The sequence below is a fragment of the Uloborus diversus genome, chromosome 4 (genome assembly GCF_026930045.1).
Source record: "Uloborus diversus isolate 005 chromosome 4, Udiv.v.3.1, whole genome shotgun sequence".
NCBI classification, from domain to species: Eukaryota; Metazoa; Arthropoda; class Arachnida; order Araneae; family Uloboridae; genus Uloborus; species Uloborus diversus.
Genome location: NC_072734.1, coordinates 84,537,564 through 84,560,449, shown reverse-complemented (window position 1 = coordinate 84,560,449; position 22,886 = coordinate 84,537,564).

Below are 22,886 nucleotides of genomic sequence, written 5' to 3'. Positions count from 1 at the left end.
TATGTCACAGTTTCACTACTTTGCAGGAGAGCCTAAAAACGTTTGTTTACTGTTTCCGAAAGTTGGATCTCTTGAAACATTCATCAATAAATATAGAGGATTTTTTAAAACAGATTTACGTGTTGTAATGGTTTAATGCGGAGCATTATTCTACGTGTAATGCAATCTGAAAATAACAATTTACGGACCCGTTTCGTATGGCTTTAAAGAAGATACATATCAGAAAGAAATTTTTAAAACTAATACATAACTCTATATGAAAAGTTAAATAACCATTCTGTTCATAAAGCAATGAAATTAGAAGATCATCAAACGTTTGAAATTTCTGATTTCCTTTTCGAAATCATTCTAGTATAAAGCTGTTCTCAGTTTGTCAACATTGACAGAAAATATTGTTCGAGGGTATCAATTGCAATAAATAAACCTTGCGTGTGGCATACAACTGATTTAATTTATATTTTTCGCTAAAAACAGAAATGAATTTGAACTATAGAGAAACCCCGATTTCACGTTTCTCAGTGGCCTGAATCAAACATAAAATACATAAAATATGAGAAAACGTCAGTTTAAATTAAAAAAAAAAAAAAAACATAAAATATGGTAAAACGTAAAGTATGGGAAATGTATAGAAAGCAAAAATCAGATAAGGAAACAAAATAATAATAATGGCTGCTACAATGACGCTTATAAAAAGGTAAAAACGCGATATTTTACGAAAAGATCATTATTGTACATACCAATTTAGATCATTCTAACCCATTAAGTTTCGAATCCGGGCGTTTAGGTTGAAAATAGTCAGTAATAATGAGTCATTGAATTCATCCAGGATTGAAATACTTTGCAAAGCTTTTTCCTGGTCTTTATGATAAAGAAAACAGTATTTCACTATTAGTAAGCTCTTAAATGCAGTATTGAAAGAAGAGCAGTATTGAAAGAAGTTGTGTTTCCTCTTCTTGTTCATCTTCATTAGCGGCCGAAGGGTCCACAAGGTTGACTACGGATGGAGTAGTAGCATTTCTGCTTTCATGGATTAACTTTTAACAGAGTGGATTATGTGAAATACACCGCCAGCTCAGTCATTTCCAGACGAGGACTGCAGTTTCGTGCTTATTAGCAATCATCAGCCCGGCATAGGAAAGTGACTGAGCTGGAGATGGAAAACCTTGGGGTTTCCATGGTTTTCCATCTCCAGCTCAGTCACTTTCCTATGCCCGGCTGATGAGTGCTAATAAGCACGAAACTGCAGTCCTCGGCTGGAAATGACTGAGCTGGTGGTGTATTTCACGTATTTCTGCTTTAGCCCTGGCTAATGGGCGGTAATTTACTGAAAAGAGGGATTATGTTTAAAAATACGCAGAAGGAAACACGTCGCTTAAATTTAAAACTTTTTTTTTCTTTTTTTTATGACTGCCAAGGGAAAACGTAAAATGCGGAAATTCATAACCAATAAACTTTCCATCCGGTTTAAATTAATATTATTAAAACACGGAAAAACTGGGAATTGATGATAAAAATCGTAAAACGCGGGGAAAACGTTGATTCGGGGGACGTAAAATCGGGGTTTCGCAATGAATACGATCAGCCAGCAGGAAGATAAATATTACCATACAACAATTTCAACAATTTTTCATAGCATTTGTTGAGAATATTCAAAGTTATTGAATTTTTTCCGCTTTTTTGTCGTTTTGAACCACTGTGCGTCGTGCAAACAGACCACCACCGTGCAGTCTTCTGGCCATGGTAAAACGCGATATCGGTTGTCCAGTCGCCTGTGTCGTGTGTATAGCGATTTCTCCCGCTGTCTGCCACCTGTTTCTTCTGGCCTGTACGACAATATACCGGTCATCTGCGGGTGTGGTTCCTCGTGGACGACCACTACTGAACTCCCGGATAGCTGTTCCTGTAGTTTGAAATTGTCTCCAAAGTCGTGAAACGATGCTGTGAGCAGTTCCGAACTCTGCAGCCACACTTTCACACTGCGGCCTTCCTCCAACTTCCCAATGATTCGACCTCGGGTAAAAGCATCCAGATGTCGTCTAACAGATTGATTATTCGCCATTTCTCGCTGAGGCAGCAGCTCGGTGTGATTTTAACTGCTATACGGCGTGCAATCTCTTTGCCAGAAATACTGATCTTACACCGACAACATGCTTTATACTACTCAGACACTCCCCCATTACGTCTGCCTGCATATCTGCGCATGTGCTACCGTACATCACCTTACTTAATCTCCTGATTGGTCTTTCTGTCCGCTCTGTCTCTTCGTTCAGTTGATATGCTAATTTTTCGACTTCGTCCTTAATTTTTGCACACCAGTGTATATACGTCTATACGCGTAAATACTCGTTTATACTGCACCAAATCAGCTACGCCAATTTTTATTCAAAATAACTCAGAATTTTTACCAATTTTTTGATCAACGATCTGGTAAAAAAATATAAATATACAACGAACTTTTGTTTTACTCTACGTTTTGGGAGGATAAGAGTGCGTTGGACAAACGTCCATTTTTCCAACTTCCAGATCGCAACGTAAGGAGCATTTTTCCATGCGACATCGCACATTGGAGTACTATGCCAATAAAACCGGACAAAAGTCGAAATCTGAAAGTTCTACAAAAGCTACTTTAAACTTACTTTACTTCAAGAAGATAACTGTTCTAAACATCTTACCTATTACTCCCCTTAAGGTAAAGAACAACTTCTAAGTTCCGAGAACTTAGACGATGTTGGAGTTGCGCAAGTATGTTTTCAACGCTTTTCATTTTAAAACTTCGTTTTTCTTGTTATTGTATTTAAATACGATACGATTTAGTAAAACAAACTTTTCATTATGGAAAAAAGAGGTTTTTAACTCGATTTAAAATCCTGCTGAGTTTATTTGCTTTAATCATTTGTCATTTTCGTACTGTTTGAATGTAAGTCAGGATTGGGAGTTTATTTTTTTGCAATGAGTTTTTCATGCTAATGTTTTGTTTTACTTTTCGGGTCCTGTAGGGCAATATTGATTTTATGGACATAAAATTTAGATTATTTGCTTTGATATTCTGTAACAAAATCTGCCTCCCTAATTGACGATTTTGTTTTTTAAGAATTTAGAGTTGGTGAGTAATAATGCCTTAATGGTTTTGGGTTAGGAGGTTTTTGTTATTTCTTTGTAGATTCTCCTGAAACTCGTGGGAAAAAATTCCAAACCATGATAGTGGATAAAAAATTTGCATCGTCAGAAAGAGAAACCTGTGGAACTTACGAAACATTCAGATCATGATAAAAAATCTTATTAGTCGTGTTTTGGAGTGTTTTACAACCGATTTCAAGTATAAAGGAACATTCGCTTGTTATAAAAATAAATGTTTTTTGAGGAAAATAAAAAATGGCAGATTTTGCAGACCAGCAATAACTGATCTGCAAAATCTGCACAGAACGACAATAAAAGTCCTTTCAAGAGCAAAGTTGTAAAACTAAAAAACTGCGAGAGCAATTACTTGATGAAGTGTGGAAAAGTGCAGTTGGTAGCCAGCGTACTATAGAAAATAGTGATACATCTAAAATGATAAAAGAACTACTTTCCTTACCAACCAAAGTATCAATACTTCAAAAGAAGTATCCTCTGAAATTGCACTTTAAATATTGCTTGACCACAACCCGTTGCAATTGTATAATTATATAGTACAGGTTGCAAAAACGCGTTCAAGAGAAGAAAAGCAAAATAGGGTACTAATATCGAACCAGGACTGATGAATCCCCTCAGACACAGTATAACCAAGACTTTCAAAACATTACCGGAAACGATGCATTTATCTTACAGAACTCAGTTGCTCATTTCATACTAGTTGTTATTATTGATTGTGAAAAGAAAAAAAGTGTTAAATTGCATTCGTTTGATTCTGTCCACCCATACACGTCCGGTTGGCATCCTTGCTTAAAAAGGTTTGCTTCCTCCTAGATCCGGCACTGCGTTTCCTGTATTCATACCATCTAAGCACGAATTCATTTATTAAGCATTTTCTGTTTTTTTATTTCAAAGCATGTGTCAACTTCTAAAAATAAAGAGTGTCAACTCCTAGATATTCTAGTTTTCGTTTGGTGTCAACTACTGACTGAATCAAGGTCTATTTTAATTTTAAAACACATAAAACTTTCACCGTAATTTTATTTGTCTAATTCTTGTCTGATTATAATAGCGTACTAGTTGGTGCACCTATCACTTATTAAACGTTTCCCATAGTGTGAATTCACTCCAAGCTATATCAACAAACAGAAAACATAAAAACTATATTAACATACATAAACTTTTAAAGCGTCAACGACTGGTGGTTTTACCTTATAGGAAATAAAAAGACAAAAAATATTTTCATTTTTTTTAAAACTGAAGTTTTAAATTATTTTAAAATGCATTATAAACTCTGCATAAAGCTTAGGAGCAATTATAATTAGGATAATTTTTACATAATAAAAATTTCTTCGTACTGATGTAGTCTTATGAATTTTTTTCGTGTCTATCCAGTGATCAGAACAGTCTACAAGACTTTAATATATATTTAAAAATGAGCAATTATATGGGGTGAATTTGATCGAATCTGCCATATGAAAGGGAATGATAGAAGAGCGTAAGCGGAGCGTAGAACCACCCATTATCATGTCCAATCCCTAACCGATTTATGGTAGATATAAGGAAAAGGACTGTTTTGAGACAAAGGAAGGAACTCTAGTGCAGCTCTGGTTAGTTGAGCTGTGATCTTGACTATGTTTACCTGTTTTAGGGGAGTTTAGTGAAAAATAGACGCGTTATTGGCTCGGATTTTAGTTGGAATATTTTTGAAAAACTACTAAGAAAGTTTTTCAACTGAACTTAGCGCCAATTACCCCTCCCTTTTTACCGAAACAGAGGTAAACATTGGCAGAGTCGAAACTCAACCTCTCAGAGCCTCACAATAAAACGGATTCAGTGCGTGAGAAAACTCTGGTGGGAGAAATATCTTGGCGGTCCGAGACATGGGACCGTTCCACTGACAGCAACTTTCTCTAATGTATCTGGCTCATATAAAAGAGTTTTTCTTTAAAATATGATACTTGTCCCTTGCCCTGCATTTTTAATCGTGTTTGTATCTGTTTCAGTCTCGCCCCCCCCCCCCCCCCCGACCGCTATAGAGGCACGAATGAACAATTGAAGACTTTTATTTATTTTTTAATACCATAAAGTGATGAAATAATTTTTCTAAAAATCTAAAAAAAAATCCATGCCATAAAAAAGAAAAATAATAAAAAATAAAAAGTAAAAAAAGAGTGTTTAATCATGAGAAGAGAAACTGATAATATTTTTTGAACACTAAAGAAATGAAAAAAAAATTGTTTTAGATGTGTCCCTATTTTCCTGATGAGATTTGAATACGTGGCGAAAATACCAAAAGTAAGAAGTGTAAAATAAAATAAATAAATAAACTCAAATAAAACGTAAGCAATGAAAAGTAAGCAGTGTAAAATAAAATAAATAAATAAACTCAAAAAAAAAAACCTAACAGAAAATGTAACACCAAGGGGTAAAAAAAAATATTTTTCGAAAACGGTAAAATACCGATTTTTATTTCTTAGAAGTTACGCACACCTAAACACAATCTAATAAAAAAATACATGATTTTCTTAGTAGTAAAGGATTACCTAACTCTAAAAGAATTAATGAATTCAGTAATTTAAAAAAAATTATTCTTAATATTCTGGTAGGATAATCGCTAGTTTACTTTCCTTTTGCGTATTCCTTATTCCTGTTATGAAATACAAAAAACGGAGTAAAAGTCATAATAAAATGAAATTTATTCAGTTAAGTGAAATTCAAATAAGCTTCAAACATGTCCACCTTTTTCCTCCAAGTTCAATCGACCTTGTCATTATGTACTCATAAGATCAGTTCTTAAACTCCACAAAAGCCCGCTATCTATAGAATAGCAGAATGGGACATCACATTTCCATCCATTCATTTCGGTGATCCCGCCGATGAAACGATTCCATATTATTAGCAATGAACGATTCTTTCCTTCGCTGCTAAACTAAGCTACAAAAGGAGGCAAAAGCCTTAGAGAAAAGTACCTATGCAACAAGAATGGGAGAAATGGCAAAAGGGAGAAAAAAAAGTTACGAAGTCAGAGAAAGTAACAGAAATCAATTTGAAGTAGGGGAAAAAAAAGTTGGAGAAATTGCGCCCTGTCCTACGGGTAGAGGGGGGATGCTTCGATGTCGCAACTAGAGATCCCCCGAGGCGGATACCTATGCGATATTGTTAATCGATTAATCGATACTTCTCCCACCCTCCGGGTTTGCCTTTGATCATCTCCAAAAGAACTGCAGGTTCTCCCGATTAATTATCTGGAAAAGAATGTTTTCGGCGAAGATTTTCTTGTGTAGAGCGGCGATTACCTATGTTCTAGTTGAATGTGTAATGTACTCCTCCCCCCATTCATAAAGCCGGCCGGAATCATAAAGAACTCCATTTTAACTCTCCTCATAATATTCACGTTTGGATACGTAAAGAAGATTTATGCATGCATGGTCACGTTCTTTTGTTTAGACCTCGCAATTATGCAGAGTTTTACGAGCAAACTTAAGGAAAGTATTCGAGGGTCTTGCTGTGGAGTAAGAATGTAACTTTGCTCTCTGTGTCTAACTCTGCATGCCTTCAATCGACGCTATAATCGAATTTCAAAGAATGAGCATAATAATTACTCAATCTCAAGTAACCAAAAAAAAAAAAAAATTGTTTTCGTAGCAATCTATAAAAAAATCTTTGAAGAATGATCCAGTAAAAACTTTATAGCCGTGTTTCGTTCTAAGTGGTATCCGTTTTTCACGCTAAAGTAGCATAACTAGTCGTAATAAAGAATGGGGTTGTTTCCTTCAGTCAAAAGTACTACTTTTAGTCACTGAAATTGATAGAATGAGTAAAAAAATAACATGACCCAGAAAATACTTTCATTTTCCCAATAGTTATTTTTTAACTGATTTCTTAAAATGTCCGATTTTGAAAACAAGGCGTGGTCTTTATGACAACACAAATGATGCAGTTTGGCGCATCTTTCTTTCGCGTTTCCACGTTATGATAATCCTGGAAGCGAATTAAATATTGCGCTCTACGCTTGCTATCAACCATATCGTTTCCAATACACATGAGTAAAGATGCGAATTAAATATTTTTCTCTGTGAATGGCAACACTGAATGGCATTTCATCATTTGTGATGTCACACGACAGAAACGTAAACAATGAAAGCGCACCGATTTAAGAAATTTTTTAAAAATATTAAACTTAGTTAAATTATTTAAAAAATGGTCAGATCCTATGTTTTTAAGCATGCTCTTTCAGAAAAAAATACTTTTAAAATTTTAGAAACGACCCCATTGGTTGCTGACCAAAGAGTGTAAATGGTTATTGTGAGAAGTTGTTGTTGTTGTTTCAATGAGTTGAAACATTTGTAGATAAAATATTACCATTTTTGATTGAGGCAGGAGTTATTATTTCTGAGAAACCATTTGAGAGGATTCGGATGAAGTCATTTGCACAAAAACAGACTCTTAGCTGCTCAAAAATCACATCCGATACCAGTTTTTTTTTTTTTTTTTTTTTTTTTTTGAACTCAAGTTAAAAAATAGCAACTACTATAGAAAATCTTCGATTATGTAAGGAAGAGAGGAACTCTGGGACTCTCCCCTAAAAATTTTCGAGATTTAAGGGTTAAAACCAAAGTTTTAAGATGATCTTCAATGATATTAAGGCAAAAGGTTCAGAGGTTAAACCTTTTAGAAACCGTAAAGGGATTTTCAACGGTTTTTATAAAAAAAATACAATTGAAACTTCGAGTATAACATCCAAAAGAAGCTGAGGAGAAAAAAAAACCATTTAAATAGGTTATCAAATAATGTATCAAAAGTATGGAGAATCAGCATCTAATCTTTACTAATAATAAAGTTGAAAGTCTCTTTGTCCGGATCTCTGTCTGTCAGGATCTCTCTCTGTCCTGATCTCTGTCTGTCAGGATCTCTGTGATGCGCATAGCGCCTAGACCGTTCGTCCGATTTTCATGAAATTTGGCACAAAGTTAGATTGTAGCAGGAGGGTGTGCACCTCAAAGTGATTTTTCGAAAATTCGATGTGGTTCTTTTTCTATTCCAATTTTAAAAACAAAATTATCATAAGATGGACGAGTAAATTACGAAATTATCATAACGTGGAACCGTAACATGGGCACAAGCCAATTGGCGAGAAAATTCACCATACATTATTTGCAAATATGCAGGCGAACCAAAAGACCTTTTAATTTTCTATTACGGGCAAAGCCGTGCGGGAACCACTAGTATTGAATAAAAGAAAGAAAGAAAAAACTCACCGCCATTATAAAAGAAATATCTTTGCAATTTGTTTCAATTTGAAACTAAAACAGCAGCTTTGAGTATAATGCTTCAATGCTTTATCTCTTATTTTCTAACATAATGGCGCTGATTTTTCAAGTGGTTTTTAAAAGCTTATTATTTTGTTCTCATGACAAAAAGGCCATATAAGATACTGATTTTTAAAACTCGAAACGATTATTGGAGTGCATTATTCAATATATTTTTAACCTAATTAAGTTCTATATTATAATTCTAAAATATTTACGTTACGTATCAACGCTTGAGGACAGTTATCGTAGAGATCAATATGAGAAAGGAAAGTTTCAGTTCACATTACGGAGAGAACTTTTCATAATAACAAAACCTTTGCACAATTTGTCTGAGAGAGTGTTTCAGTAAAGCAAATAGGAGCAATATGATAGTTTGTTGGCCGATTTCTTAAAATAATGATGAAAAAAATGTTTTTGACAAATCTTGAACTCTGTTATAGGAAATGTTTCAATCAGTGTCAGTGAAAATGTTAACAAAAATGAATCAATATTCCATTACGCAAAAATCATTCTCATAGAAACAGCAACAAAATTAAAACTGAAAAACCTATATTTTTTCAGTTTCGTATTTTGGCTCATTTCCAAAAAGGAAAATTATCAATTTTTATTTTAACAGTAACGACTTTTTTCCATTAGAGATTGCCCTTTCTTTTTGAGTTATAATCGCTGATAAAATAAAAAAAGAACAAATGTAGGAAAACTAAAATGGCAATATTTAATGTTCCGACATAATTTAAAAGGAAACGTTTATTTCGAACCATTGATCATTGTATGTTTAAGTAAATATTACTACACACGAATATATTATTTGGTAGCAACTTCCGTTGCATTTATTGACATCTGATTCACAGAACAATTGGTAAAAATAAGTTCATTTTAACATTTTTGAGATATTTATGTACTTATTTCTAAGAATTGCCTCTTAAGCTGAGGGGCACATTATAGCGCAGGAAAATAAAACCTACCCAAAGTTTCTAAAACAGTGTATTTCAACGTAGAACACACGCTTCCTACGGCATTAGATATTTTTTAAAGGATAATCTGAGAATGAGTTATTTATTATTTTGACTTCAAAAGTTTTTTTTTCTTTCTTTCATTTTAGTAAAACTTTTTTTGTCCTCTCTGTCAACTCTCATATGCTGTTTGAAAGCTTCCTGAAACCACACTGATTGTGTTTTAAAGCTATGCCATATCAAAAAGCACTCCTGTTGTAACAAACGGATTAATTGTTGCCGAAAAAAAAAAGGACTTCAAATATGTTAGACCCTTGTTATATTGCATGAACTTTATGACGAACATAGTCTCTACTTGTATGTTATGCCATAAAATTTTAAAGATAAACAATATTTAAGTAATATTTTTTGCTCTGTAATGAACATCTTTCATAAGCTGCGTCCATTACTGGTGTAAAAATCCTTATATATTCAATGTTTTTGAGAGTTTTCAAATTTTTAATATATTATATAGTCGTTACAAAGTTTATGAATTGAAACAATAATCTAATACTTTTACAGAAAGATTTATGCAACAAAAGATAAATCTATGAAAGTTAAATTTCCCTTTTACCAGTGTGTATCGGTACATTAGATGTGGGGCAAGGTTAAAAAATGTTGGGATGCACTGCTGTAGCACAACCAGCAACTTTCCAGATAAAAATACAAGAGTCTCGATAATCGTAATAAAAAATTGTTGTTCAATTTAAAAAAAAAATAGTAAAACTTCGTTAATCCACTTTTTAAATTGGAACGTGTGTTAAACTGAAATTAGTCGAGATATTGAAAATTCCGTGCAAAATAGCATGCAATATGCTTCATAGAAAAAGGGTAAGTAGGTCATTCTCACGAAAACAGTTCGAATTATATCACACATTATTTAAATTATTGTCCCGAATAGTTATAAGTAATATTATTGTCCCAAATTACTAAAATTTCTTGGGGGCTCTGCCCCCTGCTCGCTGGCGCTCACCAACCCCCGAAGATTGTTTCGCAATCTTATTTGATTCGCAAAAAATTAAACCGTCAATTAGAAATAAACAGATTAAAAACGCATAATGAACTCCCTTTGGATCAAAAAGCACCCCTTTCCCGGGTTTCAAAATAACTTGTACTTGCAGAGCCGTAAAGGCTAAGGGGCTCCTGAGAATTACAAAACTGCAATGTTGTGCGTTTGAAAAATCGCTTTCATATTCATGGTCTCTACTAATATATTTTGCTTTTAAGTTCGGGGCTTGAATTGAGTTGAGCCTAAGATTTTTACCCCTTTAGAAACCTTACTTTTATCTCTACATAGTATACAAGTAACCAAGATTAAAAATCTTTAAAAATCTCGATTTGGTCGCAAATGTAGAATCAAGAGGGAAAATTGAAAGTCCTTTCAAAAGCCTTATACTATTAAAAATCAATCACAATTATTTTATTTGTTAACAAATAGAAACTCGCAACAGATGAAATTTTAATTAATTGCTTTTTGATCCCCGACACACAAAGGAAGGGGTTTGACGTGTCTGTGCGTCTGTCTATGGCACTCTACCGCCTAAACGGATGGACCGATTTTGAAAAAATAAAATTTGTTCGAGAGGAGAGTTGAGCGAGAGTGTTTTTAGCTAGGTTACATCTTTGGATGGCATTAAAAAACGAAGATGTTAATTAAAAAGCTGTAAAACGTTTTTTGCGATTTTTGCAGGGAAAACATAGTTAAAATTTTTAAAATTTAATACAAAAATAAAGAGAATTTTTTTCCGCGTCTGATAGAATGTGTTTGGAACTTCCATGTTTCATGGAATTCGAATTATAACGTTTTTTAAAAGCAGATTTTAATAACAGCTAAGCCTTTATTCACGCGATTGAAAACCGAATTCATTGTTGGCCGACAAGGAAATTAAACGCAATGATTTAAAATTTTTATCTGTTTCCAGTTTCCACTTAATAGCAAATAAAATACTTGACATTAATTTTTAATAATTTAAGGCTTTTAAAAGTATTTTCAATTTTCCCTCTTGATTCTACAGTTGCCACTCAGTCGGTTTTTTTTTAAATTTTTAATTTTATCGTTGCTTGTTTCTTTCATTTAAGCCTGATTGTTGAATATGCATCACTTAACACAATGGTTATTTTTAAGATAGCCCGGACAAAGCCAGGCAATGCAGCTAGTTTACTATAAAGAGATTATTGTTAAATCAATTTTAGTTAGTACCACAAGTAATTCATTCTTACCAATAATCCATTTTTTGTACGTATTAAATTATTGATGACCGCAGATAAGTAATTTATGAAGGGTTTAAAAATATTTGAACCACACTATATTAGATATTGAATCTAATACAGTACACTGATAATAGAGCGGAACTTAAATAATCATTTCATTTAATTTTGATGAAATGTTCCGATTAAGGAAAAACATAGCAAATCAAAAATCATTATTTTGTTAGAAATTTCAGGAAAACATTCTTATCATGGATTTAAATGTAACATAGTGGACACATTTAATACCTCAAATTAACTACAGAAGAAGGAAACAAGGCTCACTTTTTCTGCTGACTGAAGAATTGAAAGAAGCTAAATAAGCATAGAAGTTGTAGTACCCATTTTTTTTCAAACATTACCAGATTCCATGTAACTGTTATTTTTTTTCGAATTATCTGTAATAAAGTGGGCAATATGAATCTTAGAATATGTTGAGAAGCAAGCAAAAAATAATTTTGTCAAGGATTTTTTTCTCAAGTTATGTTGTTAAATTTACTTTCATGTTAAATATGCAGTTTTACTAATTGTTACATTTCAGCACAATATTAAAGTTTAACTCCTAATGATTTGAAACTGGAACACGTAAAATCTCCTTTTTGTCCAAAAGCAAAATTTTTTGAGCTTTTAAAAAAAAAAATAATAATTTGAATTTTGACATCTTGAATTCAAATTATGTTTTTCGCAATCACGAGTGTGTGTATGTAGACGTGTGTGTTTGTGTGTGTGTGGGGGGGGGGGGGTTTTGTGTATAGGTGTATGTGTATGTGTGTGTAAGCATGTGTGTTTGTGTCTGTGTGCAGGCATAAGTGTGTAAGTAGTTGTGTGTGTATGAATGTGTGTATGTGGGGGGGGGTATGAGTGTGTAGGCATATGTGTTTGTGTCTGTGTGCAGGCATGAATGTGTGGGTAGTTGCTTGTATGTGTGTGTATGTGTTTGTGTGTGTGCATGTGTAGGTGTCTGTATGTATTTGTGTGTGTATGTGTTTGTGTATGTGTGTAGGTGTATGTGTGTGTATGTGTTTGTGTGTATATGTGTGTGCGTGCGTGTGTGTGTGTGTAGGTGTATGTGTGTGCATGTGTGTATAGGTGTGTGCGTGGGTGTATGTGTGTGCATGTGTGTGTATAGGTGTGTGCGTTCGTGTATGTGTGTGTAGGTGTATGTGTGTGTATGTGTTTGTGTGTATATGTGTGTGCGTGCGTGTGTGTGTGTGTGTGTGTAGTTGTGTATGTATGCGCGTGTGTGTAGGATATGGATGCAACCTGGAGATTGCTCCAAAAAAAAAAAAAAAAAAAAACGGTGTTCAAATATTCAATAGTTGATTACGCAAGTAAATAAAGAATCAAGGAGAAGTAATATTGTTTAATGGTAATTATTAAAACCCCGTCAATCTACTGGTATTCCAACTATTGAAGAACTCATTTTGCTATTAATAAATTGAAAAAATAATAAAGCAACAGGACCTGATGCGATCCCGGCTCAGTTTTTAAAATATGGCTAACAAGATTTGACAATCAGGAAAATAACCGTTTTTCTCTGGAAAAAGAAATCCTACCAACTGGTTGAAAGTTAAGTATTTTATGTCCCATGCACAAAATATGTATGTACTTAATTGAAAATTATGAAGGTATAAACTTATCATGTGTTGCTTATAAAATGTTCTGTAATAAGTTATTCAACTGTTTATCTCCTGTACAATTTTGCTATTTTATGTCGATATGTTTTTTAACTATACCCCTTCGTACATTGTATAATTTTGCCTACATCTTCAAGTTAACTTCAACTCAAGTATAAAATCATAAAAAAATTCTTCAGGTTTGTATTATTTGTTTTTTTCTGACGAATATTAAGATAAAAATACTACTAAAATTTTCCTTACTTGCACTAGTTTAGACGAGAAACATTTTAATAACATTATATAACTCATTTTATTTGAGTATCATTGTGAAACCTAATCCATATAATAGGGATGCCAGCTGCAAATCGAAGTATAAATCATATTTTCGAAACCACAAACTTCCATGACTTGTACCCCTTTTGGCGCCAGCAGGCGATGAAGCATCTAACGTCGCAACGGAGGAGGGGTGAATTTGATGACGATCGTTGCCTTGTGCAGTTATAAATTAGGGTTAACGATGAATGGGAAATTGGTTGCAGAGGACAAAAGATTCAAATCGGGAAAATTGCGCACGAAACCCTTTGAAGCGGTCCATGTTAACAAGCTGCGAGGTGCACCCTTTGCCGTACCTTTCCGAAATAAATTAGACGGAACGTAATTTATAGGCTTGTAATTTTCTCTACCCCCGACGGTTGCAGTTTCTTTGTCCCACTGCTTTTGTCAAAAAATAAAGACACAAATATAGCTGTTTCAGATTTTTTTTCATGCAATGGATGTCTTAACGATATACGGCTGGTTCTCAAAGATAAGATTTCAAATGTAATATTAGAAGAGAAAAAAAAGTTTGAGACAATTTTCGATTATAGGTTTGGAACTTATACTTTGTCTTTATTAACTTACGAGCGCGGTACCCACACGGCTTTTCCCGTAGTAGAAAATTAAAAGGTCATTTGGTTCGGCAGTATATTTACAAATAATGGACGATGAATTTCTCACCAATTTGCTACGTTAATTTGCTCGCTCATGTTAACTTTCTACGTTATGATAATTTGGTAATTTATTCGTCCCCGTTATGATATTTTGCTCGTTAAAATGTTCTTAAAATTGGAATAGAAAAGGAATAAAATCGAATTTTTGAAAAATCGCTTTGAGGTGACCACCCCCATGCTACGACCTAATTCTGGGCCAAATTTCATTAAAATCGGTCGAACGGTCTCGGCGTTATGTGCGTAACAGACATACAGAGATCCAGAGACACAGACATCCAGAGACACAGACATCCAGAGACAGACATCCAGAGACACAGACATCCAGAGACACAGAGATTTAGAGACACAGATATCCAGAGACACAGATATCCAGGGACACAGACATCCAGAGACACAGATAACCAGATACAGACTTTCAGCTTTATTATTAGTAAAGATAAGTTTATTGGGAAGCTTCGCCATACATTTAACATTTCCATTCAACTTGGAAATTTCGAGCAAATTTCCTCTAGTGTAGAAAATACAAGCAGTTGAATAGTGTACAAATTTTGAGCAAAATAAAATTTCAGAAAAAACAATTCGAGATACATGCTCTGGACTAATTATGTGGCAGATTCAATGATAGTTGTTGTGACCTTGCGTACTTTTCCGTTATTTTTAGTGAAGAAGATGCAACGAACATGTCTGTACCTCAGAGCCAGACTGACGTAAGTCCAAAAATTGCGATTCTCGGTTTATTAGTGCATTGCATGTTGATTCTAGAAGCCTATTCTGCATCGAGCCATGTGAACGTTATTCTTTAAAAAAATATATAAATAATCCTTTTTAATTTTTTACCAGGGTTAAAAGAACTCGCATCCAAGGCAAGATGGTCATTAGTCCGTAGTATAAGAACTTACGTTCATCAAGGAATGTTTAGCACACGGTGCTCAAAGAAAAGTGACGGTTAGAGAAAAAGGCTTTTTCTATTAAAAATAAGCAATTTTGATGCAGTTTCCTTTTAAGAACCAAAAAAAAAAGTGTTTCTTTGAAACATAGCTGCCAGTTTCTTTTCTATCTCCTTTATATTTTGCTACAGACAGCAATATTTCAGGAAATACTTCTACAGCAACGCGTACGCAAGTTGATAAATCACTTATAATAATTACCATTAATAACATTCTGGCTGTCCAATTATGTTTTAAATGTATTCCATAGTTTGAAGAAAAATTATTTTGAAGATTCAAGTGAAAAGGGGTTTCAATTACGTGAATTTAATTTTTCACTTTATGCAAAGAACTTGTGTATTAATATCAAGCTTGAGAAAGTATTCGAAATGAAGTTCCAAGACACTTCTTATTGTAGCATCCTCATATATATAATATCCAATGACCGAGTAATGCTCCTGATGTCGTAAACAATGAAACTCGTACCACGGCATGATAATTTGATATTATGTTTTGGTGATGTTCAACATGCAGAGAAAGACTTTATTGTGACAAGGCTAAATTATATCCGATAACTTCACAGTTTTATAGGTAAGACTATCATTTCAGAGAAATGAAGAAACGAAAAAGTGGTCAAGGGTCATTCTTTAGAAATATCAATCTCAACCTCAGAATTTTTTCCCCACAAAGCCCTAATTGTGACCTATCATTTCATTCAGCATACTTTCTACTACATAAATCCAGTAACGGTTTGCAAAAATTTCATTCGGTATTTTTCCTCTGGCTCTAAACGTGCGAGGCTGTAGAAAAGGCTTAGCACACGCAAAAATAAAAAAAAAACATGCGTCTAAGTTTCCTTGTGTAATGTAAAATATTTTGATAATTTTTAAAAGATCCATGTTTATTCTAAAAGATTAGATATTTGCCGAGTAAAATTGACTGTCCTTTTTGCATGCATTATACGATAAGTATTTTTTCTACATCTGTGTCACATCTACTTAAAAAGTGCAAATTATTTATTTTAGAATCAGTAGATATAAAATAATTAGTGTGACTAACGTAACATTTGAGCTGTGACTAACTTAACATTTTTAAAATGACTGCTAATATTTAAAACTTATTTTTTTAATGCACATTTTCATTAACAGTTTTGAATAAGTAGACATTCTATGCTGATTAAAAATATTTAGGGTAAAAATACCCGTTATATCACATTGTAGACCTCCTGTCTACTTAAAAAAAATACTTTTTTGAAGATCTTTAAAAAGATACTTCCAATTTAAAGATTTATTATTAAAAAAAGTGAGTAAAGCAAAATGAGTACTCTGCTGAATGTGCAATTGTGCATTCAACACAAGAATCCAGCTAAAGAATTAAGAAAATAGAAAGATAGTCATAACAAAGAAGAACGTCTCTATTTTTTTTAGAAAATACATCTCCACCTATTATTAAAATGAAGTAATGACAGCTTGTTGAAAAACATTTGAAGATGTGACGATAACTAGTATATCGGCAGAATACTAGAATTTGGTGAAACTATCAACTTGTATAAAGTTAACTTTTTAAAAGAGAGATATTTAGGATTTAACTAGCCCCCAAAAATGATGTTATTCAGTTAGTAAAAGCAGTTTATCTATTTTTTCGCACATTCAAATTGAGTTAATTGAACTGAATCTTTATATTCATTTTCTTACATTAATATAGTAAAAAAGGTAAAGAAAGAACAATAATTCAACATAAAAAAGGTTTCTAAAAAGTGTAAAAGTAATATAAGAACAAGGGATTAATTATAAAAAGTTTTTTATATGCATTTATTGCTTGTTTTCGATGGTTACGTTAGTCACGTTACGCTAGTCACACACAGTTTTTCGTAAAAGTACCATTAAGGGCCAAAAAAGATTCATCTAATAAATCTGTAGTAATTTTTTTTAAATAGACTGCTTACCTCTTACAAATATATCGGCCAATTTTAAATGCCTGCGTAACTTTCAGAAAAATTTGCCTCGTAACATAAGCGTTGTTTCTCAGGGTTGCAAAAATGTTACGTTGCTCACGATGCCTTTTTTGGTGAAAAAATACCTGCCAGCGCTTATTTTGCTTCAAATTCTTGGTAAAAGTGAAAAATAGTCACCTTTTAATTCTGCAAACTTAATTTTTAAATCTGCATATTAAACCAAAAGAAAATTATTTTTGCTCCCGGTTTATGTAAAAAGGGTAAGAAAATCAGCTGCGAATGTTACGTTAGTCACTATGGAATGACCCTCAACAATGAATGCTATCTACTGGAGTTTAGGGTTAATATACGGGAGTTAGGGGTAAAATTTCAACTATCAAAATATCACCCAAACAGGCAATTGGTTCGTTCAAATGTAGAAACAATTTTTATCCCTCATATCTTGACTGACGATTTTCTAGTTGTCAAATAACTTTGTGAGTTAGTGTCGGTTAAATGTGAATGAACTATATTTCAGAAGTTTTTTTTTTATTTTTAGATTTTTTAACACGATTTCTAAATTTCTTTGTAGAGATTTCAAGATTTGCTTGATTTTTCCTGCTGATCGAATCCCAACAGCCACCTTCTTTATCCTTTTACAGTTGTCAAAAGTGTTTGAAAACTAGATGGGCTTCAGATGATTTGCCGAAGCAGATTCTATTCCATTGCGATCGAAATTAAGTTGATAATTTCATTTTTTATTTCGAAAGCTTCCAAAATCGAAATGATATTGTTCAAAATCCTAATTATCAAGTTTATTACAAAACGAATTTCTTGTGCAAGATAAAACTCAAAAAATGTTTTAAAGTAATGAGTAAAACAGTCCTTTTTATCGCTTTTATAAGTCTAGAAAAAGAACTTAAGGTAATTTTGGGTGCGATGTCGAGCAAATTGAAAAACTTGCACTCTGAAAAGAGATTAAAAAAAAAAAATGAAATGAAACAACTACTTTGTATACAGCTTTAAAACAGAGTTTACAAGTGCTAAGATGAGAACACGAAACTGGCCTAGCAGTCCCTTGTGAGACACCCTTGTGTACTAAGCATGGAACTTGAGATAGGTGCAGTCTGTTCTCTCACCCAGAATAAAGATTCAAAAATGAGATTGCATAAAACATGTGTATCCTTGCCTGGGTACTAAGGTATTTGGAAAAAATAAAATTTAAATAATTACGCAAATGAAAATTAAATTTCCGGTAGGAAATTTCTTTCCTACCGGCAGTCGTGCTATATTCCAAATTCTGAGCTTCAAAATTGTTAGAAGGAGTTTTTTCTGTAGTATGTATTGATAGTTCATGGTTTAATGAAATATCCATTAGAACCTCTACACTTACAGAATTTTTAGTTTGGAAACCTATGAAAAGAAGAACCATTTCTTGAAGTTTAAGACAGCCTCGCAGAAAAGATTTGTTTTCTAATGATGGTTTAATGAAATATCAATTAAAAACTCTACACTAACAGAATTTTTAGTTCGGAAACCTATAAAAAGAAAAACCATTTCTTGAAGTTTAAGACTGCCTCGCAGAAAAGATTCGTTTTCTAATCGGTAAACAAAATTTTTCTTCCAAAAGATATATTTTTAAGTAGTGAGTAAAATATTCCTTTTGTTTTCGGTATTAAACGTCTAAAAAAGATGTTGAGGTATTTTTTTGTGCGATGTGGGGCAAGTTCAAAATATTGTATTCTGAAAAGAGATTTAAAAAATTGAAATGAAACTATTGCTAGGTATGAAGCATTAAAACAGAGTTTACATGTGTTAAGTTGAAAACCCGAAACTGCCCTAACACTCCCTTGTGAGACTTCTTACTGCACTAAACGTGGATTTTGGGATACGTGCTCTGCTATCTCACTCAGAATAAAAATGAAAAAGTTGAAGTTGCATAAAACATTTGTATCCTTACCTTGGTAGTAAGGTTTTTATAAAAATCAAAATATAAATACGTGTGTACGCAAATGAAAATGATTTACTTTCCTGCCGGCAGTCGTTTTATAATGAAAATTCTGCAGCTTCAAAATCGTTAAAATAAGTTTCTTCTGTTGTACGTATTGATAGTTCATGGTTTCATGAAATATCAATGAAAAACTGTACACTAACATAATTTTCAGTATTGTTTAACCAAGCTAAATGCTTGAATTTTTATACCTTTTTCTCTAAATTTTATAGAATGGCAATAAAGCAAAATAATTTTGATCTAAACGGTTCCTCGTGAAGCTACTTCCCTAGGCGAACATTTTTAGCACCAGTAGTTCGTTCTAGCTTTGTTAAAAGAAAGACTGCGCAATTTCTCCAACCAAAATAGGAGTGTTTGCTCATCTGCTTCCTAGGAGTGTTGGAGCACTTCTCATTTTTTTATCTTCTAGTTTCTTAAGTTTTCTACCGTTCCTTGTCTTGTTTCTTTTAATTTTTTTTCCTTAATTAAAATATCAATTTTTAGAAAGATATTAAGATATCTTTCCAAAAATGTGCATTTTCTGATTCATTAATGATTAAGTTGAAATATTTACTCCCTCTTTAATATGGTTATATACAAATACTTAAAAAATTGTTATTTTAAAAGTAGTTATTTTTGTAAACAACTTAGTTGTATAGCTGTTATTAAGAGCGATCTCTTCTACTCAGGTACGCAATCTTTCTGACCCCATATAGACAGATTGCGCAAATCGCTCTCTTGATTTTGTTACAGCTGTTGTATTACATTAAAGCGTAAGAGCAAAATGGAAAGAAAACGCATCTTCATCAAATGATGTTACAGTTATACATGTGCATGAACAGTTCAGCAAAACATTGATAACTATAGTTGGAGCAAACCTAACTTTGCAGCGTCGTAAATCTGATTAGGATCTACGTAGCTTTGACAATGTTTCCAGGTTAGGTTTGCCTCAGTTCAGTTTTTCTACTATTCTGTTAAATTGTGCGCGAACTCTCTTAGCTTTTCCTTACTTTTGGCTTCGAATTCTTACCGGTGGAGTCAGAAATACACCAGACTTAGTTTCTTGTTTTTCAGAATGTTGGAAAACTTCGAAAAAGATAGTTTTCTCTTTTAGAAGTGACACTCATTGCAAAACTTATCCTCAAGTTGATTCTGCATCCCCGAGAAAGGTTAAGGGGGTGGATAATCGGATTAGATCCCCGCTCATTACGAACGCGTTCTAAATCGTCTTTCTAATGGCGATACACCGACGGCCCTTAACTCAAATGGAACACGTACTGCGTAGGAAGGGGGAGGCGCATACCCTCATCTGGACCGCGTATTAATCTTGGAATTAATGCCGTCGTGTTCCAAATGGGGAGGGTCGGTCGAGTTAGTGACGAAGTACATTATTGAGATGATTTTTGGTGTTAAGTGCCATGGAGTTCTTATGAGGAGGAAGCATTAGAATAATGGAATTCAACTACACTGCCATTGTTCTGCTGTTAAATTAGAAACATAGCAGTGGGAGGCTGCGTCGGATATTCATTATGACATTTACTCATTAGGGTCTTAAATGGAAATGCTGTAGAAGGCATCCAGGGCTATTAAGCGATTTAATTTAATGTTTTTTAGCTTCGCCTTTTGTTTTTTAATTATGATTTTTCAGTAACGTGAAATATGGATTGAAGATATCACTGCTATTCGAATTCAGTTCAATTTATTAACTTTATTCATATTCATTAAATTAGCTACAAAATAACCCGCGTTTAATGAATTATTTTAATTCGTTATTGAAAACATGCAATTTTTTAATCCACTGATACGTTTAACTTTCGTGGAAATTTCGGAAGTAAGGAAACAATATGATCTTCTTTACAAACAATGAAGCTGAAAGTCTGTCTGTCTGTCAGGATCTCTGTGACGCGCATAGCGCCTAGACCGTTCGGCCGATTTTCATGAAATTTGGCACCAAGTTAGCTTGTAGAATGGGGGTGTGCACCTCGAAGCGACTTTTCGAAAATTCGATTTTGTTCTTTTTTTATTTCAATTTTAAGAACAAAATTATCATAAGATGGACGAGTAAATTACAAAATTAGCATAACGTGGAACCGTAACATGGGCACAAGCCAATTGGCGAGAAAATTCACCATACATTATTTGTAAATATACAGGCGAACCAAAAGACCTTTTAATTTTTCTATTACGGGCAAAGCCGCGCGGGCACCACTAGTAGCAAATAAAACATTTTAAAAGGAGGTAGGGGAAACTGTTTTACCTTGGACCACTTCTAAAACTTTTTGGTTTTCAAAAAAGGAATGTGTGATTTTTATGGTTTTTAGTTATTAAAACTTAATTTCAAACCTTTTTGCATAAGTAAAAAAATATTTCAGATTATAAAAAAATATTTTTCTATTTTTGTATATTTGTCAAAATTTATTTAATTTGATCCATGGTACATGAAGCTCGTGTACCTTGAGATAGACCTCTTGTACTTGCTTAACTGCATAACTTAACGTTGTATTCAAATTTATTGGACCCACTTTCATTCAGCTTTCTTAAATGTCTAGTAATGTTCCTGCTCACTTTGAATACTTTTACGGTCTCTCTAAAAGTTTTTTTTTTTTGTCAGGATCATTACTTCTTACTGCTTCAATAGCATTTTACAATGCCTCAACATCTACTGGATCCCTCTTGATTCCAGTTTTACTTCGAGGCATGATGAAATCCTAACTGAAAAAAAAAAACAAATCACTACAACCTATTGTACCTTGATCCAGTGGTTCAAGGCACAAGATGGAGCTTGTTTTCAAGTTACACGAGGGTGCATGTTTATACAAAAGTGGCTACCTTAGCCTAACAGCTACGTAAAAAGTAAAGACTAAATGTTGAATACACTTACCGAGAGATAGGCAATAGATATAATGGTCAATCAGTTGGGTAACACTAGTCTTTAAAAGTTCAATTTCATTTAAGTAGCACTGGAATTATTTACTTTTGTTTACACAAATCACAAAACAATCACTGTCCGCATGAAAGCTGGAGTTTCAACCTACGACTCACTCTGGCAGGTGGAGAGACTGTCATTGCTGACATAGTACCGTGATTCCTCACTAGGTAAGAGAGCTAGCTAATTAGAGTGTATGGCGCAATGTACACCGTGGTCAAGGTACAACAGTCTCCCCTACAGTCAGCAGCAGGAGTAAGGTAAAGCCCCAGTAGTGGCCAGTGCTACATGACCTGACACCCCAAAGTCCCAAATGTGGCCAGTGCTACAGTAGAAGCTGCTTCAATATTTGAAAAAAATAGGGGATTTCAGGTGTCTCTACAGATTGAAAAGTACATCGAACGTGCAGGAGGTAGTATTACCTCCGGCCCGTTTGAATCCATTGGGAAACCTGGAGTCTATTTTGTCAAATATAAGCCGTGAAGTGGCCATTACTGGCATGTTTACCTAAGTTCTTTTGGAAGTAACATCCATAAATGAACTACAATGTTAGGAAAAATAACTTTTCAACTACAGATCTTCACTTTTTTCACAAAGTTTTAAAGTCCATTTAATATATTAAGCTGTTAAATGTTGCATACTGCATTTACAATGTTTCACTAATGTAGTAGCGTCGCTACGGGGGGGGGGGGGGAGGGGGCGGTCCGCAAAGAGTCTCAGTGTCTTAGGAGTGACACCCAGAGTGGAATTGCAAGTTTTTGAAAAATATGAAGCTAAAATGCATTTTTAAGATTACAAAAAGAAAATTTCGGGGGAGGTGGGGGGGGGGGTAATCCCA